The following is a 19,605-nucleotide window of genomic DNA, read 5'->3' on the forward strand; positions in this document are numbered from 1 at the left end:
TAACATCATTAAATATGTATTTCTTTTAAGAATAAGGCCTTTGGACTCCGTGAAGAGATATTTAAAAAATAATATTACTGAAAAATAAGGCAATTTTAGAAATAAAATAGATTTAACTCATTCCAAACCTGATTCCTGAGAACTTTTGCAACTCACTCAGCTATTATAATGAGCAAGCCCCTTTAACAAAATTCTAATGTTATTTCTCAGACATCTCATTTAAATATTATATAGCACAGTGCTTCCCAAATTTTGCTGTACATTAGCATCACCAGACCAAGTAAATCAGAGTCTCTGCAGGTGGGAAAAGGGCATCAGGACGTTTTTAAGTCTCCCAGGTAAATACAATATGTACAGTGTGAGAACCACCGGTGAAGAATTCTCATATTTTAGTGTAGATAGAAATCATTTTGTGTGCTATCATTAGATTGCTAGTTCCTTCTCCCACGTAGCCTCATTCAGCGGGTCTGGCTTAAGGCACTCAGGATGACTTGGGTGCGAGTGATCCATACACACAGGTTGAAGAAATACTTTTGCATAAAGCAGGACTACTCAAAGGGTGATCCTGGGAACAGCAGTATCGGGATTACCTGTGAGAAGGGAAAGGGAATGGGGAACAAGGAACAGAACACTCACAATGAAGAGCAACGTGCATGGATTTGCAAGTCATCACTTTCCTTCCTGTGTCTCACTCCCTTGGGTGAATGACTTCTCCCTCTTCTAATTGTGGCAGTGAGGGTCAGAATAAAGCTAGATGTGAAAAAAACTTAAAAAAATATGCAGTTTCTACAGATGTATGGGACTAGATTAGCAGTATTACTAGTATTATTACTATTAGTATTGTTACACCTTTCAAAGAGGAGCCCTATGATAAGTAAATACTCAAAAAAGAACATGCCAGTAATATATGAAGTTATTTTAGGAGCTTGGCTCAGTGATGTAGGAAGTTGCCAAGGTGGCAACTATCTTTACAACAAGAAATAAGCTGGACAAACTGCAAATTAGTGATGTTTATATATATATTGATTTTATTGATTTTAGAGAGGAAGGGAGAGGGGGAGAGAGATAGAAACTTCAATGATGAGAGAGAATCATTGATCGGCTGCCTCCTGCACTCCCCTTACTGGGAATCGAGCTGGCAACCCAAGCTTGTGCCCTTGGCTGGAATTGAACCCGGGACCCTTGGGTCCGCAGGCCGATGCTCTAGCTACTGAGCCAAACCAGCTAGGGCTAATGATGTTTCTTGAACCTGTTATAGAACTGAAGTTGCAGGGCAATCAGCTAACTCTAAATGTGTGAAAAGGTGTTCCTGCCCAGACAGAGGACAGGGGCACTTCCTTAGCTGGGGAAATGCCATTGGATGCCATATAGTCAGTTAAAAGAATTCAGCTTAAAATGTTTAACAATTGCTAACTGGAAACTATGAGCCAAATGAAAAAGTGAAGCAAGTCATCCTGAAACAGACTCTCTGAATAGTCCTGTAACCATTAAGCGAATTGAATTCTTAATTTTAAAACTTCACCAAAAAGATATCTTTGACTGAGAATATTTCACTGGAGAATTTTATCAAACAGAAATGAACATGTATGTTTACACAAAAACCTATACACAAATTTTATAGCAGCTTTATTCACAACAGCCCAAAACTATAAACAACTCAGATGTCCTTTGATGTGTTAATGGTTAAAGAAATACTGAGACAAGCACATTATGGAATACTGCTCAGAAATAAAGAAAAATGGACTATGTTAATACACACAAAAACGTGAATAAATCTCAAAGTAATTATACTGAGTGAAGAAAAATAAAGCAATCCTCAAAGGTTACATACTGCATTATTCTAGTTACCAAACATTTTTGAAGTAACAAAAGTATAGAAATAGAAGACAGATCTGTGGTTGCCAAAGGTTATAAAGGGATGAGGGGATGGAGTGAAGTAGGCATAGCTATGAAGGGGCAACATGACGTATATTTATGGTGAAAAAAAAAGTTCTATATTTTGACTGTATCTATGTCAACATCCTGGTTATAATATTATGCTATAGCTTTGAAAAATATTTTTATTGATAAAAATTGGATAAAGGGTACCCAAGATCACTGTATTATTTCTTACAACTGCATATACATCCACAAGTACCTCAACATAAAACAATTTATTAGAAAGTTAAGGGAGAGACTGTTCTAAATTCCGTGCGGCTTAGAAATGAGACAGAATTAAAATTCATATTATTAAAGAGGTTCTCTGAATTACTGAGAAAACAAGCAAACCTATAAATAAATTTGCAATGAATTATGAAGCAACTATCATCTGAAGAGATGCTTATGATATGTCGTAATCTGGAATGCAAATTAAAAAATAAAATGTTGTATTTTAAGGATTTATATGCTGTGGACACAAAGAAGAGAAGAAATGGGGCATCTGCATTCATTGTTAATAGCAGCATAAATCAGGAAAACCTCTAGAATGGGAATTTGGTAGTATCTGTCAAAATTAAAAATATATATGCACACACATAACCCAGAGATTCTGAGTCTGTACTCTCAACAACTGTACTATATGACCTCTATAAAGTCAACATTATTGACTGTTGTGTGTTGGGCACTGTTACAAGTTATGAGAAAAGGAAATTAAAAGGCAATCTCTACATTTAAGCATGTGTGTATGCTAATCACTCAAAATTATACTGCACTGAACTAGTTGGAGCAAGAGCAGTTTGTTTTTTTCCCCCCGAAAATGTAGAGTGATTGGGTTTGAGTATTATTTAATCATACTTCCGAAGATAGAAAAGATAAAACAGAGGGGCAGAAGGATTATATATTCCAATGTGTGTTGGTCCCTTTTTCTTCTCTAACTCTGAATTGTCTCTCTTGCCAAAGAGTGAGAAATTAGAAAACATTATTCCTTAAAGGTTGTTATAAATCAGAAAAGCTTTGGCATTCATCCAGATGAAACCAATGAGAAAGCAGGACTTCATTTAGAAAGTAGAACCGGCTTCAAAGGTGTGTAGCAAAATGAAACTTTTTGTCTAAGTCAACACATACTCAAGGCTATGGAAATATTCCAACCACAGTGATCACTGAGGTCTGGTGTAAGACAGGGTTGGTGATATCTTTAGAGTAAGTACCAGTTTTCAATGACACAATGTAGACAGAAGTCAAGCTCTTGTTTTGCTATCAAGCCTTCGATGAGGAAACAGAATTCTCTTCGAATGAACTGAAATGCACAGCTGTGCATATTTCTTTCCCAGGAGAAAAGACTTTACTAAAGAAGAAAGCCGATGTTAGAAAAGCAGGAAGAGGCTATGAGGTCATGCTCTTATCGATATATAGATATCAAAGATTAACTCTTGATTATCCGAAACAAACTTACTAACAAAACAAGTGTTTATGACAAGATTAATTTGAAATCCCACTTGGGACATTTGGACTAAATCTCTGGATTTACTTTCAACACCTGTTTCAAAAAGGTTGTGGAAGAAACAATTTCTAAGCTTTCCTCCTGTTGTGGTTAATTCTCTGTGTATGTTCCTCTGAATTCTATTGTTAACAAGAGACTCCCAGGGAAATAACTCATAGGCAAACAATTTAGATATAAAGGGAATTATAAATAGAAAATGATGGTTTTAAGCATCTGTGGTTATTCCTTATTGCTTTTCATTTGGGCAAAGAATGAGGGTGAGTGTTTCATTTAGTTTTTTGATAAGTAAAATTTTCACAGGGTAAAAACATTCAAAATGTATTAAAGGATGTAATAAAGGGTCTGACTCCATTTTTGAAAAATATATTTTTACTAGAGGCCTGGCGCATGAAATTCGTGCATGGGTATGGTCCCTAGGACTAGCCCAGTGATGGCGACCCTATGACACGTGTGTCAGAGGTGACACGCAAACTCATTTTTTTGGTTGATTTTTCTTTGTTAAATGGCATTTAAATATATAAAATAAACATAAAAATATAAGTATTTGTTTTACTATGGTTGCAAATATCAAAAAATTTCTATATGTGACACGGCGCCAGAGTTAAGTTAGGGTTTTTCAAAATGCTGACACGCTGAGCTCAAAAGGTTCACCATCACTGGCCTAGCCTGTGACCAGGGCCATCTTCCTTGGCTGCTGGCCCCACTCCCCCCGCACCCCCTGCCGCCACCCACCCAGGTTCCCAGTTTGCCATCGGGTGATCAGAGCCTGTGGGCTGGGGGCAGGGACCAAGGGGTCAGCCATTCTGCCCACTCGTCAGTCCTGCCCCCTACTGGGGGAGGAACTGAGAGGTGATTAGTGCACCTCATAATGACTGGTCGAGCCGTCATTCTGCCATTATGGTTGCTGGGCTTTTATTATATAGGATTGATTTCAGAGAGGAAGGGATAGGGAGAGAGAGCTAGAAACATCGATGATGAGAGTATCATTGATAGGCTGCCTCCTGCATGCCCCCCACTGGGGATCAAGCCTGCAACCCTGGCATGTGCCCTGTCTGGGAATCAAACCTTGACCTTCAGTTCATAGGTTGACATTTAACCATTGAGCAATGCCAGCCTTGCTGACTCCATTTCTTTTTTTTTTCTTTTTTTTCTTTTTTTATGTGTGACCTTTTTTCCTTTAGTTGCACATCTGGAGAGGCTGATGAGAAAGTTTGCACACGTTCCCTCCCTAGGGAAATTCAGACCTGATAAAATCCCAGCCTATGCTTTGGCCACTATAAAATCCCAATCCATCCCGTCTGCCTTGCTCACATCAGCCAGAACCTGCCAGTGCCAGCCTTCTCTCTTTGGGAGTTTCTTGTGAAAGTGATACTCCTTTCCATAATTCTTGGTATGTGATGTCATCAGTCTGGGCATGCAAACCAAATGTTGGGTGGAGTTTATCTTCTTTTCTTGTAATATTCCAAGGAGTAGTGCTGTGATCAGGATGTCTGGACAATGCCCACCAGCAGCAGGAGTCTCTTCTCTTGCTTTGGTTTGCTAACTGGCTCTGCCGCCTGTAGGTGAGCATTTTGAGCTGCTGTGTGTCCTTTGGGTTATACTGCTACCTGGCTGGTGAGTTTATGCTTTGAATTGTACTGCACTGAGCTGCACTTGCTAAGTTCTACGCAGTGCAGCCTCTCTTGTACTGAAGCCTTTCTTAAGTGGCCCTGAGTTGTGTGTCTCAGCTGGACCTATTGTGTGTTTTGATTCTACCATAAACCATGACAGATGCTAGGCTCAGGAGAATGACTTTTACCCATGACCCTTGCCTGTGTGTCTCAACCTGGCATTGGCCCTTGTACGATAGAGGGCTCAGGGAGAAGACTCAGATCCTAGACCAAAGGTGGACCCACCTGAGTGGAGGAAAAGCTGTTACTATGTGGCATGCTGAAGTCTACACTCCTAAAAGCTGAGGATTCCCTAGGACCATGCAAAATGTCTTTGCTGCTGCTGTCACCTATGCCTGTGACACCTAAGTAGATCCCAAGATTCTAGAAATTCTAGAAAAAAAATACCTATGGTTAATTAATTAATTCAGGAGTTAATTCAGGAGTTAATTCAGCCATTGTGGTTGGAGGCTCCTAACTCTGATTATACTGACTTGAGACTCTCTGAAGGAATACACTGATAAATATGGTCAGGGTAGAGAGGATCATCCAAAGCATATACATGCAGTAACCACACACACACACACACACACACACACACACACACACACATATATATATAAATAAAATAGGACAAAAGGAAGGAAGGAAGGAAGGGAGGGAGGAAGGAAGGAAGGAAGGAAGGAAGGAAGGAAGGAAGGAAGGAAGGAAGGAAGGAAGGAAGGAAGGAAGGAAGGAAGAAAAGAAGAAAGGAAGGACAGAAGGAAGGAAGGAAGGAAGGAAGGAAGGAAGGAAGGAAGGAAGGAAGGAAGGAAGGAAACATTGATACAGTGCAAAGAAAAAAACCTGAAATAAATGTCCACAATTTAACTCAATTGGAAATCCAAAATGTACCAAAGGGGCCAGACCTCTGAGCCCAGAGAGCCGGAGGGAGACCGCGTGGCAGACAGCCGCGTCCCCTGGGACAGGCACAGCCCCTGACGGGGGAAAGGAGAACCGCGGGATTCCTGGCGCCGCCAGGGAAATTGAGAGCTGGGTTCTGTGACCGCGGAGGACTGAGCCTAAAGGGGGCAGCCTGAAGAGCTGACCTGACCATGCAGTCCCGGTAAGAGAAGAAGCTTACAGAAACCAAGCCTTCCCCGTTTCCGCGGCCGGCATTTGTTTGTTTGTTTTCACTGAATCCTGTTCATGGGACATTTCGGATACAGACACTCACCTGTGCTGAAGAGAGGGAGAGTGTGCTGGGGAGTGGAATCTGGGGAGAGACTGGGGAAAGAGGGGGAGCCGGGAGAGGTGGTAGTGAATTGAGTGCTGAGACACCCCAGAGCCCGGGACTGGGGCAGCCACCCGCTCCTGAGAGGGAGTCTCCTCCCCCCAGCCCCCAGGCAAGGAGCACAGCCACACCCAGAGTCCACCCTGTACAAGATCAAGGATTAAGATAACCTGATCAGTCCCTGGGAGTTAACAGGGTCTGGCCTATAGGGGGATTTTCAATCCCAGCAACAACATAGCGCCGGTAACTAACTATTACGCAGTCAGCTCTGGGCAGTGAACTTCCACTGGACAGAGAGGCCCTATAGCCTCAGAGGCCAACCCCAGAACACTGCCACCCAGAGGCTGACCCACAAACTGACTCTTTGCTAAACACAAAATAAGGCAGTCTGGGAAATAAATGCGGCATGCTTTAAAATAAGGACTGTGGTTTACAACACAGAGGAACAGTATATCGCAGGGAAACTCAACACTCTCCTGAATACCTGGAAGGTCTAAGGCGAGCCACACTGAAGAATAGAAGAAACGAAGGACCTTCACTACTGCAATTTTTTTTCTTTTTTCACTTTTTAACTAAGAAACCAATTTTTTTTTCATTCTTTTTTTTTCTGTTCTTTTTTTTTTTTCTTTCTTTTCTTCTTTTTCCATCACCTGATTTTACCCTTTTAATTACTACCTTCTTATTTTTAACCAGTATTATTACTGCTACCATTTTACCATTTTTTAAAGTGCCATTTTATTTTTTCTTTATTTTATTTTGGGATTAGTGTTCACCATTCTATTTTCATCGTTATATTATTGGTTGTTTCTAGTTTGCATTCATATCCAGGGAGCTGTTGCTGGAATTTGTTGGGATTAATGGCTGTTCTATAGGAGTATTCTCCTCATATAAAAAGTCTCTTCCCTCTTCCACTTCATTCTCTCTTTTCGCTCTTTTTTTTTTTTCTTTTCTTTTCTCGCTTTTATTTTCCCCCTTCCTTTTTCCCAATTTCATTTTTGCACTCCCTTTTTTTGGTCCCTACTTTTCTTTTCCTTTTTCTCTTTTATCTTTTTCTCTTCCTTCTTCCTTATCCCCTAATTCTCTTAATTCAGGTGGTCACCTTTAATTGGGGTTATTAATATCGTGAATATATTTGTGTATAGTGCCTGGTACGTGGTGCCTTGTTGTGTTGTATTTTGTGCCTTTAAATCAACGCAGCAGATCCAAGCAACAGCAACCTCCTGAGCACCTCATCCTCTGCTGAGGAACAGCAGCTGTACGTGAAACCTCGCCCCACCAGCCGGAAGAGCCACCACAGCTGTGAACAGCACCCACCAGAGGAGCTGCTGCCAACTGAAGAGCAGCTGCTACCACAACCGCCCGAAGAGCAACCACAGACCAAGGAGTCACTGCCACCAAGGGAGCAACCACTGAACAACTCAACGTCTAGATATGTCAGTGAGATCAAACATGGGTAGACAAAGAAACCCCCAAAGGAAAGAGAAGGAGGACTCTCCAGAAAAGCAGCTAAGTAATACAGAGGCATGCAACATGACAGATAAAGAATTCAGAATAAGGATCCTAGAGTGCATAAACCGGATGGAGGAAAAAATCGACAACCTCTGCAAGAAGCAAGAAGAAACAGATGAAAAAATCGATAACATATGGAAGAAGCTAGAAGAAACAGATGAAAAAATCGATAACATATGGAAGAAGCTAGAAGAAACAGATGAAAAAATCAACAACCTAAGTAAGACCCAAGAAGAAATGAAGAGTGATATAGCTGCAATGAAAAACTCCATTGAAAGTATCAACAGTAAACTAGGAGAAGCGGAGGACCGAATAAGTGAATTAGAAGACAAGGAAGCAAAACACACCCAAAATGTACTGCAATTGGAGAAAAAAATTAAAAGACAGGAGGAGAGCCTAAGGGAGCTTTGGGACAACATGAAACGAAACAACATACGAATAATAGGAGTACCAGAACAACAGAAAGATGAACAAGGATTAGAAAACCTACTCGAAGAAATAATATCAGAAAACTTTCCTGAGGTGGGGAAGAAAAAAGTCACACAAGCCCAGAGAGTCCCAAACAAGGTGAACCCGAAAAGACCCACACCAAGACACATCATAATCACCATGGCAAATGTTCAGGACAAAGAGAGAATCTTACAGGCTGCAAGAGAGAGACGGAAAGTTACATACAAGGGATCTCCCATTAGATTGTCAAATGACTTCTCAACAGAAACACATCAGGCCAGAAAAGAATGGACTGAAATTTACAAAGTGATGCAAAGCAAAGGACTGAATCCAAGAATACTCTATCCAGCAAGGCTATCATTCAAACTTGAAGGGGAAATAAGAAGCTTCACAGACAAAAAAAGACTAAGGGAGTTTGTCACCACCAAGCCAGCAATGCAAGGAATGCTAAAGGGACTGGTATAAAAAGAAGAAATAAAAAGCTCAGAAAGAAAACAGCCACACACACACAAAAAAAGAAATGGCTACAAACAAGTACCTTTCAATAATAACTTTAAACGTAAACGGACTAAATGCTCCAACCAAAAGACATCGAGTGGCTGAATGGATAAAAAAACATGACCCATACATCTGCTGTCTACAAGAAACCCACCTCATTAGAAGGGACTCACACAGACTGAAAGTGAAAGGATGGAAAAATATCTTTCAGGCAAATGGAAAGGAAAAGAAAGCTGGGGTAGCAATACTTATATCGGACAAAATAGACCTCAAAGTGAAGGCCTTAACAAGAGATAAGGAAGGCCACTTCATAATACTAAAGGGATCAATACAACAAGAAGATATAACCCTGGTAAACATATATGCACCCAATGTAGGAGCACCCAAATTCATAAAAAAACTCCTGGAAAATATCAAAGGAGAGATCGACAACAATACAATCATAGTAGGGGACTTTAATACACCATTGACAGCACTGGATAAGTCCTATAGACAAACAATCAGCAAAGATACAGCAATCCTAAATGACTCACTAGATCAGATGGACTTAATAGACATCTTCAGAACACTTCACCCCAAAGCCAGAGAATATACGTTCTTCTCAGGTGCTCATGGGACATATTCAAAAATAGACCACATATTGGGTCACAAGCAAAGTATCCCCAAATTCAAGAAGATTGAAATCATAAAAAGCGTCTTCGCAGACCACGATGGCATAATATTAGAAATAAACTACAATAAAAACAACCCAAAATACTCAAACACCTGGAAGCTGAATAGCATGCTACTAAATATTGATTGGGTTACCAATGAGATCAAAGAAGAAATTAAAAACATCCTGGAAACTAATGACAATGAAAACACAACAATCCAAAACCTATGGGACACATTGAAAGCAGTCCTGAGAGGGAAGTTTATAGCTCTACAGGCCTATCTCAAAAAACAAGAAAAAATGGTAGTAAATCATCTAACTCTACAACTCAAAGAATTAGAAAGAGAGCAACAAGAAAACCCCAGAGTGAGCAGAAGGAAGGAGATAATAAAGATTAGAGCAGAAATAAATGACATAGAGACCAAAAAAACAATACAGAAAATCAATGAAACCAAGAGCTGGTTCTTTGAAAGGATAAACAAGATTGATAAACCTCTAGCCAGACTCACCAAGAAGCAGAGAGAGAGGACCCAAATAAATAAAATCAGAAACGATAGAGGCGAAATAACAACAGACCCCACAGAAATACAAATGATTGTTAAAAAATACTATGGACAACTTTACTCCAACAAACTAGACAACCTGGAGGAAATGGACAAATTCCTAGAAAAATACAGCATTCCAAAACTCAATCAGGAAGAATCTAAAAATCTCAACAGGCCAATAACTATGGAAGAAATTGAAGCAGTCATCAAAAAGCTTCCATCAAACAAAAGCCCAGGACCAGACGGCTTCACAGGGGAGTTTTACCAAACATTCAAGGAAGAACTAAAACCTATCCTCCTCAGACTACTACAAAAAATTCAAGAGGAAGGAACACTTCCAAGCTCATTCTATGAAGCCAGCATCACCCTAATACCAAAACCAGGTAAAGACAACACAATGAAAGAGAATTACAGGCCAATATCCCTCATGAACATAGATGCCAAAATCCTCAACAAAATCTTAGCAAATCGGATCCAGCAGTACATCAGAAAGATCATACACCATGACCAAGTAGGATTTATCCCAGGGATGCAAGGATGGTACAATATCCGCAAATCAATAAACGTGATACATCACATAAACAAATTGAAAGAAAAAAACCACATGGTCATATCAATTGATGCAGAAAAAGCATTTGACAAAATTCAACACCCATTTTTGATAAAAACTCTCAGCAAGGTGGGAGTAGAAGGATCATACCTCAACATAATAAAAGCCATATATGACAGGCCCACAGCCAACATCATACTCAACGGACAAAAACTAACACCATTTCCCCTAAGAACAGGAACAAGACAGGGATGCCCCCTCTCACCACTCCTGTTCAACATAGTACTGGAAGTGTTAGCCATTGCAATTCGGCAAGAAGAAGAAATAAAAGGCATCCAAATTGGAAAAGAGGAAGTAAAACTGTCCTTATTTGCAGACGACATGATATTATACATACAAAACCCTAGAGATTCCATCAAAAAGCTACTAGACTTAATACATGAATTTGGCAATGTAGCAGGATACAAAATTAACCCCAAGAAATCTGAGGCATTTCTATACACCAATAGTGAACTTTCAGAAAGAGAGATTATAAAAACAATCCCGTTTACCATTGCACCGAAAAAACTAAGCTACCTAGGAATAAACTTAACTAAAGAGGTAAAAGACCTCTACTCAGAAAACTACAGGACGTTGAAAAAAGACATAGAGGAAGACATAAACAGATGGAAGAACATACCGTGTTCATGGATTGGTAGAATCAACATCATCAAAATGTCCATACTACCCAAAACAATCTATAAATTCAACGCACTTCCCATTAAAATACCAATGGCATACTTCAGAGATCTAGAACGAACTTTCCAAAAATTCATCTGGAATAAAAAAAGACCCCGAATAGCTGCAGCAATCCTGAAAAAGAACAAAGTAGGTGGGATCTCAATACCAGATATCAAGTTGTATTACAAAGCCACTGTTCTCAAAACTGATTGGTACTGGCACAAGAATAGGCATATAGATCAATGGAATAGAATAGAGAGCCCAGAAATCGGCCCGAACCAATATGCTCAATTAATATTTGACAAAGGAGGCAAGAACATACAATGGAGCCAAGATAGTCTCTTCAATAAATGGTGTTGGGAAAATTGGACAGATATATGCAAGAAAATGAAACTAGACCACCAACTTACACCATACACAAAAATAAACTCAAAATGGATAAAGGACTTAAATGTACGACAGGATACCATAAAAATTCTAGAAGAATCCAAAGGCAAGAAAATCTCAGACATATGCCGAAGCAATTTCTTCACTGATACAGCTCCTAGGGCACTTGAAACTAAAGAAAAAATGAACAAATGGGACTACATCAAAATAAAAAGCTTCTGCACAGCAAAAGAAACCATCAACAAAACAACGAGAAAACCCACTGTGTGGGAAAACATATTTGCCAATGACATATCTGATAAGGGCCTAATCTCCAAAATTTATAGGGAACTCATACAACTTAACAAAAGAAAGATAAACAATCCAATCAAAAAATGGGCAAAGGACCTAAATAGACACCTTTCAAAAGAGGACATCCAGAAAGCCAAGAGACATATGAAAACATGCTCAAAGTCACTAATCATCCGAGAGATGCAAATCAAAACAGCAATGAGGTACCATCTCACACCTGTCAGACTGGGTATCATCAACAAATCAACAAACGACAAGTGCTGGAGAGGATGTGGAGAAAAAGGAACACTTGTGCACTGCTGGTGGGAATGCGGACTGGTGCAGCCACTATGGAAGACAGTATGGAGTTTCCTTAAAAAACTGAAAATGGAACTCCCATTTGACCCTGTGATCCCACTTCTAGGAATATATCCCAAGAAACCAGAAACACCAATCAGAAAGGATATATGCACCCCTATGTTCATAGCAGCACAATTCACCATAGCTAAGATCTGGAAACAGCCTAAGTGCCCATCAGTAGATGAATGGATTAGAAAACTGTGGTACATCTACACGATGGAATACTATGCTGCTATAAAAAGGAAGGAACTCTTACCATTTGCAACGTCATGGATGGAACTGGAGAGCATTATGCTAAGTGAAATAAGCCAGTCAATAAAGGAAAAATACCACATGATCTCACTCATTCGTGGACAATAGAGACCATTATAAACTTTTGAACAATAATAGATACAGAGGCAGAGCTGCCTCAAGCAGATTGTCGAGCTGCAGCGGGAAGGCCGGGGAGGGTTGGGGGGCAGGAGGTAGGGGGGTAAGAGATCAACTAAAGGACTTGTATGCATGCATATAAGCATAACCAATGGACATAAGACACTGGGTGATAGGGGAGGCTGGGGGACTGTCTAGGGCGGGGGGATAAAATGGATACATATGTAATGCCCTTTGTAATACTTTAAGCAATAAAAAAATAAATAAAAAAAATGCACATATATATATATATATATATATATACACACACACACACACACACATATATATGTGTATATATACACACACACACATATATATATATAAAAAAAAAAAAATGTACCAAAGGAATTTTTACAAAAGAAAGATAAAAGGATGTCAGTTGGCTTCTATGTCTTCAAATCATAGATCCCGAATTAACTTTAACATCTTCTAAAATGCATTAATTGGCAAAGCTTCATGACTTTAATGAATATTGGAGCTCAGATTAAAATTATACCTGAGTATCTCACTAAATTTAAACAAGGTATCTTAAGGAAGTTACCAAAAATAAAATAGAGGACAAATACATATGCTTTACCTTAATGATCAGACTTATTTCCTTGCCTGGATTTCCCTTGATTATAGAACCCAATGCCCTAAAGTATCCCAAAGTAAGCATGGACCATCTGACCCAATCTACACTAATAAAAGACAAAGATGCTAATTGGCGGTGCCTTCACTATGCCCCAAGCCATGCCCACCAGCCAATCAGAGCGACTATATGCAAATTAACCCAACCAAGATGGCGACTGGCAGCCACGGAGCTGGTGCAAGCAGGAAGCTTGGTTGCCCAGGCGATGGAGGAAGCCAAGCTTCCCGCCTGCCCTGAGCTGGCTGTGGCCTCCGCTCATGGCAACAAAGTTTCAATTATAGAAGACAAATAAATCCCAGATACCTGCTTCCAGCCAGCCTCCACTGGGAGCTTAGGTGGCTGGGGATTGTGGCCAGCCTGCAAACAGCCATCAGCCCCTCACCCAGGCTGGCCAGGCACTCCTATATAATAAAAGGGTAATATGCAAATTGACCCTAACAGCAGAACAACTGGGAATGACTGTTCACTATGACACACACTGACCACCAGGGGGCAGATGCTCAATGCAGGAGCTGCCCCCTGGTGGTCAGTGAGCTCCCACAGGGGGAGCTCTGCTCAGCCACAAGCCAGGCTGATGGCTGCCAGTACAGCGGTGGTGGTGGGAGCCTCTCCCGCCACCTCAGCAGTGCTAAGGATGTCCGACTGCAGCTTAGGCCTGCTCCCCGCTGGCAAGTGGGCATCCCCCGAGGGCTCCGGACTGCCAGAGGGATGTCTGACTGCCAGCTTAGGCCCAGTCCCCCAGGGACTGGGCCTAAGCCAGTAGGTGGCCATCCCCCAAGGGGTCCCAGACTGCGAGAGGGCTCAGGCCGGGCTCAGGGAACCACCCCCCCCCACTCCCCGCCCCGAGTGCACAGATTTTTGTGCAGCGGGCCTCTAGTGAGTAATAACATGAAATAAGTTTGAACTCAAATTAAGTCTTTGGAATTTAGACATTAGCTTACAAAATGGGATGCAGCAGGTCAGCCCACCCCCACCCCTCCCCCTTCTTCAAGTAAAATAGCTAATATGGGCTAATGTGAATGTAAACAGACTTGCAAAGATTGAAACTCCTTATGCTAGGGTTGTTTAGTGAAGTGATGATTATTCCCACTGAAACAGCCAATTTGGCCTGTTCTTAAACTTGGAGAGAATGTATGGTGGATTATAGCAATCTTAATGCTGTGATCCCACCAATGTAATTGAAATTACTGACTTCATCCAAAGAGTAACTGGTAAATGTTTTTCTATCACAGATATATCATTAGAGCAGCAGTAGCTGACCACATACTGAGCTTTTCTGGAAATAGAGTCTGTCATTGTCCCTGAGTTTGTGGCCCTTCCTGAGGGCTAACTGATGTCCCCAACACAATTTCATGACTCATCTTTTATTACAGCACTGATTTGTGATGCTTCCTTTATTGGATGCTGAATTTCCATATGTATATGGATCTGTGTTTGGACTTTATTTTTTTCATATTGATATTTTGTCTATACATTCATGACCAGTGCCACCCAGTGTTAATTATTAAAGCTTAATGCCACACATATTAATTAATATGATTAGTCCCCGTTCCATATATGATTCCCAGTGAGTACCAGGGCTTTCTAATTTCCTCATCCAAAGTCTCTTTCCTTCATATGGTGGAACCATTTCTCCACCACAATATAAGCCCTACATTGAGTGTCTGGGTGATTCCTGACTTTATCCGTCAGTTCCCAAACTTTACTGCATATTAGAACCTTCGGAGTACCTTTTAAACACCCAATGGCATTGCCCCACACTATACTAATTACATCAGAATATTTTCTGGTAGAAGCCAGGTACCAGGAGAATATATATATATTCCTAAGTGATATGTGTGCCAGTTTGTGAATCACTGTCTTAGGTAGATTCAAAGGCCACAGATGCCCAGATGATTGTTTGCCAAGTAAATTTTAATATAAATAACATGTTAATTGGTCCAAGTGCCCTGTGATTAAGTTCCATGATTTCGTGAGCAAAGTTCTCTGTGACACTTGCTGTACTAGTATATATTATATATAACTCTACTTGCTCTTGTCTATTTCCTGCCAAGGTTTAGAATCCCACCACTATACATGCTAGACAGTGACCACTTAAGTACATGGTTGATAATGGCCACTTGTGCCATCTTACTGGTATCACTAAGAACATGTTAGGACCACATCTTCCGATACTATAGTTAATATGTTTTACTTTATTTCCTCCAACTGCCTGTTGTTAAATGTTTCCACTAACATGGCCATCTATCTGTAGGTGTTCCCAATATTCCCAGTCTGGCATCACTCAGACAGGGCCAAGCCATTACTCCCAACCTATTCCTGCAGGTTTATATTAGGACACTCATGACTGTGATTTAGGTTGTGTAAAGCTACCACATCATATTGCACAGAAGGAAAATTCAAACAAAAAATACACATCTGAGAAATAGAAATAATACTTTAAGACTTCAAAAGAATTGTCAGAACAACTTCAGTGGAAGCTATTCATTTCTTAAGAATCTTAACAGGAGTTAAAACATTTATTTTTCACAATAAAAGTCATAGTTTTATATTTTGATTACATTTTAGCTCATATTTAAGTCTTGGCTGAGCTTCAGTTGACTAATTTGCGAATGGTTTCTTAATTATTAGTGCACTTTGTTGTATCTCTTCAGAATGAGGCAGCTCTCCACATTTAGTCAGGTTCCCTTGGGAGGTAACTATGTCAGGTGTACATGAGTGAAATGAACCCCAAATATCTTTTTAATTGAAGCCAAGTTATTGCAACAGCTGTTTACTTTTTATTTGTTTCTAATTAGAACAAGAAAATAAAATTCCACTTGTTCAAAGCGAATCTTAATTGCATGTCTTCAAATTTATTTTCCCTGATTTTATTTGCCTGTAGTTAAGCAGTTTGTGATAATACACAGTGGTATTGTTGACTTTTATCTGTTGCCTACAGTTTACCTTTATAGATGACTTTTACATTAAGAAATTTAAATTTTGCTTTGTGAGTATTTATCTATTTATTTTGCTTTTTACTGACTGAAAGTCTTCCCACATTTTTTGTTGAAGCTAAAATATGGTGACACCTATTTGAATAAGATGGAGCTCCTCATATCATCATGTATCACTCCTTCCTTCCCCATCTTTCCTGTCACACAGTAGGCTTGAGTTTACAGCAGCCAGCATCACTTGGTGCATCGCTGGCAGAAGGATCATGGATATCCCATTCTCTTGGCTGCCTACAGAGAAATGCTCTTGGTGTGGGTTGCAGCTTGATGTACCTATAGTGCTATAATCTCAGGAGAGGGTGCCACATACCCACTGGCCATTCTGCCCTCATTTTCAGATTATACTATATTATGGTTTTTGAGGAGCAGAATCTAATGCAGAGTATTTACCAATGCATATCTCTGCTCCAATAGACAATTTAAACACAGATCTTCAAGGAATTCTCTGAAAATAATTATTATATCATCTGTGTTTATTAACATAATTTCTCCTTGTATGCATGCATATAAGCATAACCAATGGACATAAGACACTGGGGGGGTAGGGGAGGCCAGGGGATTATCAAGGGCAGGGGGAAAAAAAGGACACATATGTAATAACCTTTGTAATACTTTAAGCAAAAAACAATAAAAAAAAGAAAAGTAAAAAAGAAAAAAAAATGTTCAAACAGATGTGAAAAAACACACCATAATTTCTCCTTATTCCTGTGTCATCACATCTTATATTCAATGCAATTTAGTTCAACACAATAAGGACCTAAATACATAGGGATAATTGGAACATCATAGGGAATACAGTGAGGCAGAAATGGCTCCCATCTGAGCCATAGCACCTAAGATCTGTGTGGCTTTGGACAAATTACTTACCTTCTGAGGTTTAATATCATCATCTATAAAGTAAGAATATAGTACATCCTAGTTGTGTTATCAAGAAAATTACATATTTCATATATATATATATATAGTATGCATATTATAGATGTGTTTAAATATTTTATCAGAATACTTTCTAAATATGAAATTATGCATAGAACATATGCACAGAAGCCTAACATGAAAAACAGATTTTTAAAAATTTAGAATCACCCTAGCTGGTTTAGCTGAGTGGATAGAACGTTGGCCTGCAGACTGAAGGATCCTGGGTTTGATTCCGGTCAAGGGCAGGTACCTAGGTTGAAGGCTCGATCCATGGCCTGGTCGGGGGTGCATGCGGGAGGCAAACAATTCATGTGTTTCTCTCTCACATCGATGTTTCTCTCTGTGTCTATCCCCCTCCCACTCTCTCTAAAAATCAATGGGAAAATATCCTCAGGTGAGGATTAACAAAAAAAAATTGTTTTTAGAATCCATGACAGCAAATCTGACACCATTAGAGACTAGTTCTGAGGAGGTAGAGAACCACCTGAATCTGGAGGATTTATGTGCACGTGTGAAGTAGAATGATACAAACACGCAGTCCCAACACCTGGAAAGTTACAAGGAAAATAAGAGGAAGGAACTGGAAACCTTCAAAGCTGAACTGGACACAGAGCACACCCAGACGGTCCTGGAAATGGAGCACACCCAGCAAATGAAGCTGAAAGAGTGGCAGAAGGTTTCTGAGGGAGCCTCCCTGCAGTACCTTTCCCCAGTTACCTGCAGGTGGCAGAGAGGCGAGAGCCTGAGGGCAGGATGTCATCCTTGGAGGTAAATACCGACATGCTGGAGCAGATGGCTATGATGGACATATCTGACCAGGGGGCCCTGAAGGTCATTTTGTGTGTTTTTTTTCTTCACTGGGTTAAAATTTAATAAAATATGCTTCATGTTATAACATTGAGCTTCATAATAAATATGGTAAAGATTCATTGGGGGAGAGGTTATCATGGTAATATTTACAGATTTATTTTTATTTTCAATATTTATTGTTGCAAGTTGGGTGGAGAAGATAATGCCAAGCTAACCCCTGTCTTAGGGTCTGAATCAATCACATCAAATTGAAGTTGCTCTTCAGGTACCAAGTTTCTCTGAATTATGAGCCTAGCCACCTTCCTTATCCTGCACTGACCTGGCCACCCAGGACTCCAGTGAAGGTGGAGAGCCCAACCCCAGCATTCAGTCTGATGAGGAGGGAGTTGAGGTGACCACTGCCCTTGCCACTTCACACACTGAGGACAGCGACTCCTAAATCATGGCATCACATTCTCTGAGAACCTTCAAGGGAAGACTCAGCTGTGTGCAGAATCCCACTGTGAAGGCTGGTGGTTTAATGGAGGCTCCTGATTTCCACGCAATTGTCAATTTGTGAGGAACTGACGGAAAGAAAAGCTAACAATAAAGTTAGGACTTTAAAGAAAAAAAGAGTATCATAACAAAAATTTGGTGTTTTTGAATCATTTGTTAAAATCTTTACCACATAGAACATAAGTTATAGGGCAAGTTTCTTTGGAAGTTGTGGAAGTGTCTGGATGAATCAGACTCTAGTTATTCAAGACACTTTTTTGAATGTCATGTCCTGTGTTTGACACTGTAATGTGTGCTGGGGGTACAGTGGTGAGCAGGACAGAACACATATTCCCAAGGAATTTTACACTCTAGTAGGGGAGAATGGAAATTGATGGATAAACAAATGTATTTGTGATATCTTTCTGGGAGTAGTATGTTTTTTGATGAAAATAAAAATGAGGTAATGTGATAGAGAATGAAGATAATTATATTCTGAAAGGATGGTAGGGTAAGGCTTCAGGATATGATAGCAATTGAGCAGAAACATCCTTAAAGTGAGGAAGGTATGTTATTACGTGGATAAAGATTATTCTCTGTGTCAGTATTTGGAAAAAGAATATTCATGTGCTGAAGCAGAATCATTGTTGATTCATTTGAGGAAATACAAGTAAACCAATGTGACAGGAGAAGAGAAAGCCAGTGGGAGTGACAGGACATGCAATCATAGTTAAAGGCTGTAGCAGGTAGGGTCTTTATAAGTCATGGAAAGGATTTAGGATTATATGTTGAATGAGATGAAACCCCATTGAGGTATTTTAAGAAGAGAAATTACATGATTAGACTCATACCTTGGAGCTTAATTGGCATGTTCCAGAAGAGTCTGTTGAACGAAAGGTAGAGGCAGGAGCATCACCATTACACTCATCCAGGTAGGAGATGACATTGACTTAGACCAGTATGGTCACAATGGAGAACTATGGAATGACATGATTTGACATATATTGTGAAGGAAGAACCAACAGATTTGCAGGTGCATTGAATACGAGCTCAGAGATAGCTCCAAAATTGGGAACCAGAACAAAAG

At 40.0% G+C, this 19,605-nt stretch overlaps 1 pseudogene; it reads left to right on the top strand.

The window, feature by feature from the left end:
- Positions 1 to 13,148: 13,148 nt before the first annotated feature.
- LOC132213950 (dysbindin-like) lies at positions 13,149 to 18,483 on the top strand (annotated as a pseudogene).
- The last annotated feature ends 1,122 nt before the right edge of the window (positions 18,484 to 19,605 follow it).

The sequence above is a fragment of the Myotis daubentonii genome, chromosome 12 (assembly GCF_963259705.1).
Source record: "Myotis daubentonii chromosome 12, mMyoDau2.1, whole genome shotgun sequence".
Lineage (NCBI taxonomy): Eukaryota > Metazoa > Chordata > Mammalia > Chiroptera > Vespertilionidae > Myotis > Myotis daubentonii.